Below are 14,126 nucleotides of genomic sequence, written 5' to 3'. Positions count from 1 at the left end.
AATCCAAATAGTATTTCATTCATCAATTCACACTTTCTCCAATACACTGAGCATCTGTACCTGCTTTTGCCACACAACTTGATATCAGGTTTCACTTAATGACAATTTTTTAATAATTGTCATCTCAAAAGTTAACATGAAACTGGGTGTGGTGGCTCATGCCTGTAATCCCAGCACTTGGGAAGCTAGGCAGGAGGATTGTCGTGACTTCAAACTGCATTGTGAGACCCTGTCTCAAAGAGACAAAAAAAAAAGTTAACATGACAAATACTGAAGAAACAATGGAGTTAGTTGACTAGTCTAGCAACCTTGAATCTGTTACAAAAGAAATTTCCCACATACCAGTTATGCCTCTATATTCATAAAATATTTTAATCAAAAATTAAGTATGAAAGAAACGCCTGGCTATTTATTTTCCAGACTTCCAGCCTGAGACTCCACTGAGCCCACCTGCTCCACCCCGATCTGCAGTGACCCTCCTTGAGCCCTATGCCCTGTGTACTGTGTCCTGCCCAGCTTTCTGGTCACGCTGCTATTATCTGGGAGCAGAGGTAAGATGGGAGACTCAGTCCCCGAGCCTATGGTAGAGCATCCAGCATTTGTAGTAGAAAATGAAAATATCTTTTTTAAAAGTAGGAATCCAGTTGCCTGGATACAGACAGGAGTACATTCCATTGAATATGCAGGTGACCTATAGATGTTTTGTCCCTATTTCAATTTCCAGTGTTAAGGAGAAAATGCAACAGATATGACAAATAACATATCTGCTTGGGCTTTCTCTGCTGGTCCTCTGTATGTGTCACACATCCACACGCCTGCATGCAACAAATGGCTTAGAGTAAAAGCCCTGCAAAAACATCAATCCTTGTACAGCACCAGGGAGTTCTGGTCAGGTTTACTAGCAATGCAACTTCTATAAATAGCAGGCAGGTGCCTCCATAAGCGGTGTAGCTATTTATTTTTTTAATAGGGATTCTCGTGTTACAAGGACATCACAGATTACTGAATAATTCATTCAATGGTAGATTATATGGGCTTCACTCTGTGCCAGTGAGCTCATACCTAAATGTCTAAAGGAGATAAGGTGGTCAAAAGCTAGGGCTCAGGCTTTGGTGAACTATTTATCTATTTTCATTAGATATGTGTGATTACTGAAGCCATAGATATGCTACTTCACTTACTATTATCTCAGCCCCAAAGTGTGTGTGTGTGTGTGTGTATACTTGGCACTCCTTTATTATTTTGACATTTAGTAAACCTACAACAATTCATCTAATATACACCGTGAGAAACCCAGAATAGAATCATAACCTTCACACTTGGTAATTTTGACAAAGGATTGTGATATGCCAGGGTATGTTTATTTTCTATCAAAATATAGGGAAACAAGAGAGGGCAAAATTCCATTTAAAAAAAGTTAGATTGGGAAAGTAAAGACAAGAAAAATGACCTGGAAGGGTATTTTTCTGTGAACTTCTATTGTTATTACTTCTTCCATGATTTCAAGTACTAAAAATCATTTTTAAGCTTATAGATCTTAGACATTTTATCTTAAGTAGTATATATTTTTCAGATGATCAGAGATAACTTAGAAGTTGGGCACACTTTTCTGTCAAAATTTCTTTTTGTTTCGTATCATGTTCTGAGATGGGGCATTTTATGTAGTTCAGGTTGGCTTTGAATTCATTATGTAGCCCAGCCTGGCCTCCAACTTGTGGTGATCCTCCTGCTTCAGTCTCTTGAGTGCCGGATTATAAGTATGTGCTACTATGGCCAGCGTATGAAGATGGAACTTGTTTTTAAAGACAAATTAAATTTAGCAACATAAACCAGGTGTGGTGGCTCATGCCTGTAATCTCAGCACTCGGCAGGCTGAGGTGGGAGAATCATTGTGAGTTCGAGACCAGCCTGGGCTACACAGTGAGCTCAAGGCCAGCCTGAACTGCATAGTGAGACCCCATTTCAAAAAAGACTAAAAAAAAAAAAAAAAAAAAAAAAAAAGTTTAGCAATATAAAGATGACCAAAAGCTTAAACAGGCAAATAAGAAGAAATTCATGGCCAGTAACTGTAGTACAAGGTGCTTTATTTTATGCAGTAAACAGGGAAATGCAAATGAAATCCACCGTGAGATAGCACGGCTCCTGTCCAGTTGCAGTTTTAAAGTTTGACCATAACAAGTGCTAGAGAGAGAGCGGCAGAGTGGGAACACTGCCAGTGTGAGTTTAAACACAATCTCTTCACAATGGAAGAAACTCACTGTGGGAAAATGCCCTGGAGGCAGGTGGATGTGCATATCCTATGGACCAGGAGACATGCGAGAATGGTTATAGATGTGTTGTTCATAATCTCTGCAAGCTGGAAATAGCCCACATGTTTGTCCAGCACAGAAAGGGTAAGATCTGGAGCCACTTACAACAGCATGGGAGAGTTTCAGCAGCATGCTAAGCAAAAGAAGCAAGACACAAATCATAAAGAGTTCATTGGCAAATATCTCATAAACAGGCAAAGCCGAACTGAATTGTTTAAGGCTACTTATAATGATGGTAAATAATGAAAGGTAAGGAAATCATTAAAAGTCCAGATTGTGATTACTTTCATTGAAGAGAAAAGATTGTGACCAAGAATACTCTTGAGTCTTTGGCACATTGGAAATGCTCTGGTTTTTTGTCTTGCCTGTGGTTTTATGTGTTTTCACTTTATAACTGTTCACTAAGCAGATATTTCTGGTTAGTGCACTTTTGCATGTGTATATTTCATTTCTACACACATATTACTTTCTAACCAGGCTGCTAAATACTCGAAGATTAAAACCCAAAATGGGCCTGGCAGTGCACACCTGTCATCCCAGCACCCTGGAAGGCTGAAGCACGAGGATCACAAGTTTGAGCCCAGGCTGAACAACTTAGCAACTTAACTCAAAAAGAAAACAAAAGGGCTGGGAAGGGAGGTGTGAAGGCTCTGGGTTCAAACCATATATAGTATTGAAAACAACTCTAACCAAGAAAATCTTCACTTTTGATTTACTAGAAAATGAATGAAAGTGGCCAGTTTGGTTGAATGACCATTTGAAGCAGAGAGCTAAATCTCCCATACAGCCACACTCGGGGTTCTGTAAGGTCACTCTGGAAGGCAGCAGGGTGCTGGGAGCTCAGCAGTGCTGACCCCAGGCTGTGCTTCCTGGACAGTCCTCGGGGCCCCATTCTTCATCTGTAAGATCTCAGCTCCTTTGAGAATCTCCAAATGTTATATCTTGGGAGTTCTCTGTGGGAACTTTAACTTTTTTTTTTTTTTTTTTTAATAAAAAGCTCTCTTTATTTTGACCAGCATCAGAAGATTCTTAGGAGCACATCCTGGGTCCTCAAATGTCCACTGCAGAGCTCACATTCCTTAGTGTTTGTGATCACATTGGGACCTGGATGCGTTCTTTTAATTGTCTCAAGAAAATAAGACCTTAACGAGCAGAGTGCGTTTGCTAAGTGACCTCAGAAAGGCCTCAGGAGCAAAGTATCCACAGGAATTTGAAGAGGTGGTGTCTAGTTGAGCCGAGGCCGATACCGATGTGACACCTGCCTGGCCCAAAGAAAAGACTCAGTACCAGGATACAGAGCAAAGGGAAGTTTACTTACCCCGTGAAGTCTCACTGTCTGCCTCATTACATTCACACTGTTAACTTGGGTTATACTGGCTTTCTATCTGATTTGTCAGAATCATGAATTTGTTTGGACTTTACAGCTGTAGAAAAGTTACCAGGCTATGGGTCGTTTGCCCAGTTTTATATGTCATATTTGACTAACAGTCTCACAACAATAATTTACATAAACACTAGGAATCCTCAAAATTTCCTTCTCTAGAAGTTGCCACATGTCACTCAAATACAAGCCATGCTGAATTCCATGACCACTGCCAACGTGCCTGTGACTCTGTTTCCATTTTAGAAATAGAGCCCTTTCTAGTGTGAGCGGCAGGGGCTTTGCTGGTGCTGCCTGGGACGCCAGCACTTGTCATTTGTGATCTCTCACCCACAGGTGGCTGTGTCCACCAGGAGTCCTGGCTGCAGGGAGGGGCTGGCCAGCGCACAGATGTTCCACAGCGGAGGTCAGTAGCACCCAGGCCAGGAGACCCTGGTTCTGCCTTCCAGCTTCAACCTCCAGCAGGAGAAAGAGTTCCCCATGTGTGCGCCATGTCTGTGCCGGTCTCCTTCCCGCTTTCCCTTTCTCAGCACATGTTTCCTTTACTGAGTAGAATCAGACAAACATGCAGGAACGGCCCCTCAGGTGTGAGCAGTTTAGTTACGTGGCGGGTTTGAGCTAAGGGTGGCACTGGGGAGTGTCACTCAGTATTCACACAGAATGACTTTCCTGTCCAGCAAGCTGGGGGCTGGTGTTTGCAGCTGATCATCACAGGGATCGTGCTCCAACCTAATTCCAGAAGAACCAACTTCCCTAGCAGAACAGACCACTGGGAACAACATTTAAATGAAAATGTGGGTGAGAGTGTGAAACAGATGAAAGGGGTTTGGGACATCTAAGGGGACTGTTTGACCTTCCAAGACTGGTCTGAGGGTCTGTATGTGTGGCTGTGAGCTGCTGAAGGCTGCCTGCCCCACCCACCCCATACATGGTTATGAGATTCCTGCATTTGTTCATATAGATCTTCAGTATACTCCTGGGTCCTATTCCTTCTCCTCTCTCAGACACTTAACTCCTTGAGAATAGTGTCTTGGTGCCTCTGTTGTCTCTGACTGAGTCCCGAGCTTGCTCAGTAGTATGGCCTGCTCTTTAGATAACCACATGGTTCATGAAGTGCACAAAACCCCAGAGGTGAACTCAACCCAGGTAGGATTATGGACAGCAACTTGCTGGCCCCTGCCCTGCTGTGTGCTTTGTCTCCTCTCCATTCATGTATTCTAATGATCCAGTCACTACAGCCTCCCTCAGATTTGTAAGCATTAAAATCTATAGCTTTCTCCTGGTGGGAGAAGAGCCTTCAGTCCCCAGGACCAAAAAAGGGAATGTGCGTTTACGGGGTCTGGGCAGGCTGCCTGCGGTGCAGACAGAGCCAGGCATCTGGGCATTCCTGTCTACCACAACCTGTCTTCCCCACCACGACTTGGGCCAGCCCCTGGAGACGGCTGTGGTTATTAAGACTTCACAGGACCCTGAACTACTGGCAACACAGCTACTGCTGGCATCCTAGGACCACCCTCTCCTTCCCCTCATCCCTCCTCCACAGGACTGAGCGCTCTGCAAAAAGAGAGAAGGGGCAGCATGCCTTTAGCACCACATGGATGCCCCAGGGTGCAGTGAATAGGGCCCTGTTCATGTCCTGGACTTCAGGGGCTGCTTAGAGCCCTCCTCCTGCAGCTGTTCAGGCACTGACGAGGCTGTGCGGCTCGGCACCCACTCAGCACATGGCTGCCACTTTCCTCTCCCCAAGGCTGCCTTTGGTTGCCACCTCGTCTCCTTGGGTTTCTCAGACAGCGGCTCCTTCTTATGGGTTCCTGGGTCCAGCACACACAGGGATCTATGGGAGATCCTAGGAGTCAGATGTGTGGCTCTTCAGAATAAAAGACTCAAACTGTGAGGAAGGAAGAAAGCATTAATGGAAGGGTAGAGGGGCTGAGCACTGGGCATTTAGAGGCCTGTCATGGGGTCAGAGGGTGGAGACTGGTTAGAAGACAGGTCCACAGGAAGTCCATAAGCAATGCCCGGTGGGGGCCTGCTTTCATGGTGTCCTGATGACGTCTTAGGTATAGAGTTGAACAAAAAAGGACATGGGTTTCCCAACATCAAGATGAACAGGGAGGACTTGACAACCCTTCAGGCCCAATTTAGGTTTTCAATCTGTGATTTGGTAGGAGGAAGGAAAGGAGCAGTGATGACTTTTCCCTGACCTTACTCCAGCACACCATGGCCTGAGCTCGACTGCACACTCTGATAGTCATGGGCTAAACCCCTCCCTGACCAAAGCATTAGACAAGCCCGGACCTAGTAGAGAAAGTAGGTAAACGTAGCCCCTACACCCGGAGCAAGTCAGAACCTAACTTTAGCTTCCTATGACCATATGCAAAACTCACTCCAAAAACTCACCACTTCTCCTTTCCATCTTGCACCTGTGGTGTTTGCATACCTGGACTATCCATTAAGGCATCTTGTTCCCTTAGCAACCAGCTCCTCCCCCTCCTGCACCCCAGAGGCAAAGCCTGCCTTTCTGCACTTGTGCTCTGATGGGAGGGCCCTGGTAGAGGGCAAGGGACTCAGCAGGTACGAAGTTTTGAGCAGAACAAAGGATTGTGAGGTCTTGCGTGGCCCTGTGGGATGGGATATTGTCAGCTCAGGGGCCTGTAGTCCAGTTTTGCAAATTCTCTGGGCTCCTTATTTCCCCCTTCTCCTGGTTGCCTGCCTTTTGTTCTTAACACAGTTCATTACCTCCCTAAACAGAGGTTGAACAAAGAAAATGAAAGGAGAAAAATGGGGAAATGAATACTCTGGTAAAAGATCTGGTGGGGAAGGAAGTTAAAACCAATTACCTTGAGATTTCAATTATTCCACCTACTGTCTCCACTGCCTGCTTCTTGCTGGTGCAGAGCCAGAGATCAGCATTAAATGCTGGGTGCAAAACGCTTTCATACCCACTTGCCAACGAGTTCTTGACCTTTGACTTGAAAGCTGGTGAGTCCCGGGGTCAGTTGCTCCCCTGTGACCTGTGCATTGTCCAATGCCACACACACGCCCAGCTGCAAACAGAGGGCTCTGTCTTGTGAGGACCGCTCAGGAAGGAGCCATGAGTGCCTCCCTTGGCACCATAGAGATAAAGGGCTGGGCCGTGGGAATGGAGGGGCTAGAAGAGGCAAAGAAGCATGTCCTCCTGCATTGCTCCCCGGAAGCACGCCAGAGTCCTGATGTCTGGGCCAGAGGGATTGCGACATTTTAGAGGAACATCAAGGAACAGATCTGAGCAGTGAGAAGAGGCCAACAAGTAAAGCCCCGATCGCCTGTCTGGCGAGAAGAGCACATCTAGCTGCCAGGAAAGTCAGCGCTAGACTTCTCTGCCTCTTGCTTTCACCTTACTTATTCTTCCTCCCCAGCAGACTCTCATGCTAAGAAACGCAGAGCTGGGTCTCACCGTCCTGCAGGGCGTCTCAAGCGCTCCACTGAAGTCAGATGGAGCTGTGCACCCGTGGGAAATGCCACAGCTGATGGGAGAGAAGTGCGTCTCTTCTCAGTAAGCAGGCGCTTACTGAGGGAGGGATGTGTGGCAGAATTATTACCCCAATTTGACTATTCCTACCCTGCCCGTGGCAGATCTTGGCCCCTCAGAAGAGATGTCGTTTTCTCTTAAGGAAGAACTGTGGACGCTCTGGGCCTGGAACCCCACATGAGCTGCAACTCAGAAAGCGAAGTCCAGGGAATTAATACAACGCCCGTGCCCATGTAGCTTTCTGATATAACTGATGGCGTCTGGGTACACAGAGGTACAGCTCATCCCACCCAACAGGGCTTCAGAAGCCCACGGTGAGAGTCGGGTGATACAGAGGAAACACTGGCACGCAGGCCGCTGCGGAGCAGCACAGAATGCACAGGCACAAGGATTCGCTAAAGGCCCCTCCAGCTCCAGCCACGGTCCAGGCAGCACGCAGCTTTGCAGTCGATGATGTGACGCTTTCTGCTCAGTGTCCCACCAGCAGCACCTGCACCGCGGAGACTCCTGGCTGTGCCGAGGGGAGGGCTCCAGAGGAAGGGCTGGGGCAGATGAGCTGCCCAACTCTCCCACCCTTTTCCCCACGTTTAGAGCGGTGACAGAAAGTGTGGAGTGACAGGAGAACCACTAGAGAATGATTTTGCAGATACAACCTAGAGAAGACAGCGTTTTTGTTTTGTGTGGACCTGGAGTAGGCCTGGACGCGAAGGGCTGGGAGCCAGGCGGTGCCCCTGGGCAAAGCAGATGGGTGTCGAGGACTGAGATGCAGAAGGGGGTCTGTCTGTTTGTCTATCTGTGTCTGTCAGAGAAAGATAGAAATGTGTAGGAGGGAGAACTCCAAATAAACTCACCTTTGAAATGACCGTTTCTCCTTGGAAACCGGAAAGTAAACAGATGGTACTATTTGGGTCTTGAGCAGTGTAGCTTTGCCCCGGCCTGTGGATGTGAAGAGGCCGTGGCTCTACGCAAATGTGGGGGAAATTAGGGATGGACTATTCCCAGCCGTGAGGCACCGTATTGCTGTTCACAACTCCTAAAGTAGACAAGAATTGGTGTCTTCATTTCTTGCCTGTTTGTGTTTTTGAGATGGTTTCACTATGCAGTATGCAATGCAGGCTGGCCTCAAACTCACCAAGTAGCCCAGGCTGGCCTTGAATTCTTTTTATTTATTTATTTTTGTCTTTTTGAGACAGGATCTTGCTAAGCACATCAGGTTGGCCTTGGGCTCACTTTGTAGCCCAGACTGGTCTCAAATTTGCAGTGTCTCTCCTTCCTCAATGTCTCAAATGCTGGGATTATAGGCGTGCACCACCACACCTGGTTTGGTTTTGAATTCTTAATCCTCCTGCTTCAGCCTCCTGATTGCTGGGATTATATAGCACATTCCACTGTGCCTAGTTTATTATCTTTACTTCACTGATGAAGTAAAACAGCTGGTAACAGGTTAAAAATCTTCTGGAAAGCCAGAGTCTTTACAAAATTTTTTTATTAGTGTTTGTGACACATAATATGCAATCTCATCATGATTATGTTTTACTCTCCTTTTCCTAACCACCCCTTTCATTCTCCAGATCTCGTTCCCATCTCCAAAATGACTACTTCCCTGTTTCCTACAGTCTCTTTTTAGTTTGCTCTTTAAATTATTTATATTTTGAGTGAAAGCCACATTCTAAGTGGCAATCTTCAGATTAGAACCTGAGAGTCTTTGTATTCAGAGTTCTTATACCTCTGCCGATAGGTTTTTTTGGTTTTGAGGGGTTTTTTTTTTGTTTTTTGTTTTTGGTCTTCTTGACACAAGGTCTCACTATGTAGTTCAGTCTGGCTTGAGCTCACTTTGTAGCCCAGGCTGGTCTCAAATTTGCAATGATCCTCCTGCCTCAGCCTCCTGAGTGCTGGGATTACAGGTGTGTGCCACCATACCTGGCTCTTATAATTTGGAAATGGACATCCTCTGAGAGCAGGGATACTGGCTTCTCTGACTTGCACTTGGATCAGAGAAGCTACAATTTTACTTGCTTTTTGTGTTTGAAATTGCACCTGTAATCCAACATGGAAGAAGGTTGAGGCAGGAGGATTGCAGATTTGAGCCTAATGTGGGCAATTTAATAAGACGCTATTTCAAATAAAATTTTAAAAAAGGATTCAGAATGTAGCTAAGTGGAAGGCCTGGGATTCAGTCACTAAGAACTATAAAATACAATAAAATGCAAATTTTTGATTCTAAGACAGAGACAGAGGCAGAGAGATTTTAAATTGAAAAGACTGCACTTGCCACGATCACTGGAGTGGGAGTTCAGGTGTAATACAGGGAATCTACGTGGAACAAGCACAAGAAAGAATGGTGGAGACGCCCCCGAAGCCATGGCCACTTCTCAGTGCCAGATGTGCGTGCTCTGTAGCTCAGGTTTTCACTTTGCGGGTGCTGCAGTCTGGACAGGGCTTGAGCGTGAAGCCTCAGGTTATGTGCTTGAAGCTCTGTCCCTGTGTGGCCGCATTGGGAAGTGGAGGACCTATAAGAGGGGTTTGTGGAAAGCGGTTAAGTCCCTGACATGTGACCTTGGGAAGCACACCCTAACCATGGCACAGTGCTATGAAGTGAGGCCACCCACTTGATGGCCCCTTCTGCCTGAGCAGGTTCCCTCCCCACCTGCCGTGTGGTGACTGAGCCGGGGGTCCTTGGTGGGACAATAGCTCCATCTTCCTCGGCCCTTCCCCTCACCAGAATCATGAACCAAGTCCACTTTACAGTATGCATGCATGTATGTATGTATGTGTACGTGTATGAATGTATGTATTTGCTGGTACTGAGGATTGAATACAGGGCTTTCACACTGAGCCACACCCCCAGCTACCCACCCTACCCCTAACTTTAAAACATTTTTCACTTTGGGACAGGGTCTTGCTAAGTTGTGCAGGGTGGGCTCAAATTTGCAGTCCCCTGCCTCAGCCATAAAATAAATCTCTTAAAAGCTACCCAGGCTCAGGTATTTTTGTTAAAGAAACACAAGACATATAGGAGGGAAGAAAAGATAGGCTTGTTATTTGGAAGAAGAAATTCCTGGGCTGACACCATGGGGCACTGCCCATCCATTCTATGGACCTTATGCAGACCAATCTGAAACTTTCAGTGGACTTGGGCTCACAGGCCATCTGATGTAACCAGCTCCTGCAGCCCTGTGCCTGGTTGGTGGTGTTGCAGCTAACCCAATGACGGACTTCTGGGAAATGCACGCTATTCTCAGGGCTGACCTGTGCAGGCACATGACTTGCTCATGTTGCAAGGTTAGATGGCCACCCCAGGAGGCCAAGTCCTATGACATCTGCTCCAGTTTGGGGATATGGCTTGAGTGTTGTCTCCTAGGGTTTGTGTGTTAGAAGCTTGGCTCCCAGTGTGGCAATATTTGGAGGGGCTGGAACCTTTAAGAAGTAGAGCAGACAAAGCATGGTGATGCACACCTGTGATTCTAGCACTCAGGAGGCTGAGGCAGGAGGATGGTGAGCTCATGGCCAGCCTGGGAAACTTAGAGAGATACTTACTGTCTCAAATGGGGAAGGGAGGTTAAAGAGAGGTAAGTAGGTCATCAGAGTGTTACATTCAAGGAGTTTATCCTGATCTCATAAAGTGAGTTAGTTCTCCTTATTTTTTTGCTTTTGTTTTTGTCTTTTTGAGACAGGGTCTCACTATGCAGTTCAAATTGTCTTTAAACTCAACTTTGTAGCCCAGGTTGGTTTTGAACTCACAGCCATCTTCCTGCCTCAGCCTTCCAGGTGCTGGGATTACAGGTTGCGCCACCACACCTGACTTGTGAGTTAGTTCTCTTGAGAGAGGGTTTCTTATAAAAGAGTGGAGCCAGCTTCCCCTGGCCTCTGGTTTCTTGTTGGACTGTGCAACTGCTCTGTCTCACTCACATGTGTACCTGCCACGATGACATCCATTGTCCTGCTGTGACCCAGGAGAACTCACCAAAGGTCACATGGACAGGGCTACCTGGTCTTGCACATTCAGTCTCCACATGTGAGCAGGTTAAACCTCTTTTCTTTGTAGATACCCAGCCTGTGGTATTTTGTTACAATGATGGAAAACAGACTAAGACAACTTCCCAACAGTTTATTCATTTCTCCAGCTGCCTCTTATATGGCTCTGCCTACCCTGAAGCTGCTGTCCTGATCTTTCTAGGAACCTTGTGTCACACCTGCTGGTGTCAGTTTCCCTGTCATCATTTAGAAACAACCTCCTACTCTTCCCCCAGCTTCGCAGCTGGCAAATATTCTGGCTTACAAGGGCCTCCTGAAGCTGATGGAATCAGAGCAGATCATTTAATCTTTGGTTTTGTCCTTCTAAGTAGACCACTAAAAAGCCACTTGCTACAGAGAAAAGACTTGTCCAAGGTCTGCTGAGCATCAGAAATGAGCTGATGACTTGGTTTTGTCATTTGTTTCCATGTTTTGCTCCTTAAATTGCATGTGACAGAAAGAAGTAAGATTTGGGTTCAAATCCCAGCTTTTCATTTGCTGTGGGATCAAGTAGACAAGGTCCTCAGCCTTTTGGATCTGCCTTTCTTTATTTGTGCAGAGATAATTACAATCACTTCAGCATCTTTATTTTTTAGGATTGTTTATTATCAATGGCACTAGGCAAGGTGGGCCATCCCTCTAATGTCACTCAGGAGGCTGAGGCAAAAGCATCACAAGTTTGAGGCCAGGATAGGTAGGTTATATAGGTTATATAGCAAGACCCTGTCTCACACACACACACACACACACACACACACACACACACACAAAAGAAAGAAAAGCAAAGCAAAGGAAAAGCACATGAGATATAGGACACTGTACAGTGCAAAGCTTGGCACAGAGTCGGAGTTCAACAGATGCTGGTTTCTCCTTGCTCAGGATAAAACCCAAAATTTGCCAATATTTGTTTCCCTAAAATCTAATGCAATGGCTGGCACACCGTGGTATGTGCTTAGTACTGTTTGTTGGCAGTTTGGATGCTGAGGCAGTGAATCTCAAAAACATATATAAAACTTGGCGGACTGGGTCCACGAGGAGTCAAGTCCCACAAACAAATGACAATATTAGAATCTGAGAAGTGGGGCCAGATGTATCAGTGATAGAGCATATGCTTAGAATGTAGAAACCCTGGGTAAAACGTGAGTATGAGGATGTTCACTGCTGTGCTCTGTATAACGGTGAAACAGTTAAGATAACGTAAGTGTCCAACAAAGGGGACGGGTCCGGTTACTGCACCTTAACAGACAAATGTGGTGGCACTTGCCTGGATTCCAGCACTCTGGGAGTCTAAGACAAGAGGGTCCCAAGTTCCAGCCCAGCCTGGGCAATTTAGTGACTTAAAGACCCTGGCTTACTATAAAAAGTAAAAAAGGGCTGGAGGTGTGGCTGCATGTGAGGACCCTGGCTTCAGTTCCCCGGTGTTACACACACACACACACACACACACACACACACACACACACACAGCTAGCGGTGGCTGTGCCCTGCTTCCCATGCTGCTTCTCCACAGTGTGCACTCAGACTCATCGCAGCTCCTGTGGCCAGCTGCCTTCTTGTGATGGTAACCCCAGCCCCACATCTTCAGAGCCACTCGATTCTACTGCAGACAACAAGGCCTATGAGCCATGTCCCAGTGTCATCAATTTCAGGGAGCAGGTCACACTGAACTTGGCACAGTTTGGACCAGACGGCTGTCCCTTACCCAAGTGCTGTGCCAGGGGCAGCTGTGAGCCACCACCGGTCAATTTTTGGTTGTCCATATGCCAGGTCCATAACCAAGGCCAGGGGTGGGCAGGGCCATGCAATAAGGGCTTCATTACAGGGTGAGAAATAACTGTTATTTGCCCCTGCCTTCTGCTGTGAACTGATGTCTCCTTGAAGGTGAAAAGGGAGGACAAGAAGACCTGACCCTCTTGGTTTGGGGGAAATAGAGGGAGCCTGGAGGCGGGACGGGGTCAGCAGCTGACAGTATCAGAAGCAGCCTGAGCTCCTGATGGCCCAAGCTGATTCGTGTGGGTCCTCACGAAGCTTGTGCTCAACCCAAGAATGGCACGCTGAGGACAGCTGCCATGGTTGTCTTCCCTCTCGTCCCGGACACCTCCTGTCACCTTCCTATCAGCAAGGAGAGAAGGATCTGCTGAAGGATGGCGGGTTCTTTCTTAGGGTTGTGCAGGAAAAAACCTGGAGCTGAGTAAAGCCTTCCCTGGTTCCCATCAGTCTCTGCATCCCCTGCTTTAGTTACTTCCTTAGAGCATAGTAGTCCCATTTCCAGAATAAAATGTCTATCCTGAGAAAACGAACATGTGTAAGCCTGCAGGACTCGTGCATCACAGCTCCCTGCTGGAGTTCAGCTGGGGTGAGCAAGGCCGGGGTCAGCACCTGCACCCGAGCCACTGAGCCCAGCATTCAGTGCAGTCCTGGGCCGGGGAGGAGAGGAGACTGCGCAGGGACTCAGAAGTCCTGCGGCTCCTTCTTAACTTACTTGTTTCTTTGCTGTTATTTTTTCTCTCGTACTTTTTTTCCTGTTAAGGATGCCACTCATTTATTCCTTTGAGTCTTTGGGACAGTGACATCTTTCCTTATTACACATTGCTCCCACATGACTCAGTTCTCACTTCTTTACTCTTCCTGAATCACGGTAATCTACCCTCCTACCAGTAGAGAAGCTATTTGAACAGCTGGGGTTGGGCTTGCCTGGAACCAGGACTTTCAGTGTGAAAACCAGGACAGTCCTTGGTGAGGTCGTTCACTCTGTGGGTAAAGGCCACATTCAAGGGGATGGAGAGGTGTTGGGGAAATGAGGAGAGGAGGAAGGCTTCTGAAGAGTTGGGACATTATAGGCTTTTAACACAACGCTAATTTTATGTCTTTTCTTTCCATATTAATAAATAGTATTCTTGCCCACAAACTC

The 14,126-nt window shown here is 46.7% G+C and overlaps 1 long non-coding RNA gene across 4 annotated transcripts in view; it reads left to right on the top strand.

Moving 5' to 3' along the window:
* LOC134474020 (uncharacterized) overlaps nucleotides 1–14,126 on the top strand; it is an 80,580-nt gene that overhangs the window by 18,630 nt on the left and 47,824 nt on the right. For 2 of the 4 annotated variants that reach the window (XR_010044561.1, XR_010044562.1), the window contains 2 exons: nucleotides 421–551; nucleotides 4,027–8,080. This is a non-coding gene — a long non-coding RNA (uncharacterized LOC134474020). The other 2 variants (XR_010044563.1, XR_010044564.1) reach the window with 2 other exon arrangements.

Source organism: Cavia porcellus, unplaced genomic scaffold (genome assembly GCF_034190915.1).
Source record: "Cavia porcellus strain 051 isolate PalLab524CR breed Dunkin Hartley unplaced genomic scaffold, mCavPor4.1 scaffold_29, whole genome shotgun sequence".
In the NCBI taxonomy this organism is placed as follows: Eukaryota; Metazoa; Chordata; class Mammalia; order Rodentia; family Caviidae; genus Cavia; species Cavia porcellus.
This window is presented reverse-complemented; position numbering and strand designations above follow the sequence as displayed.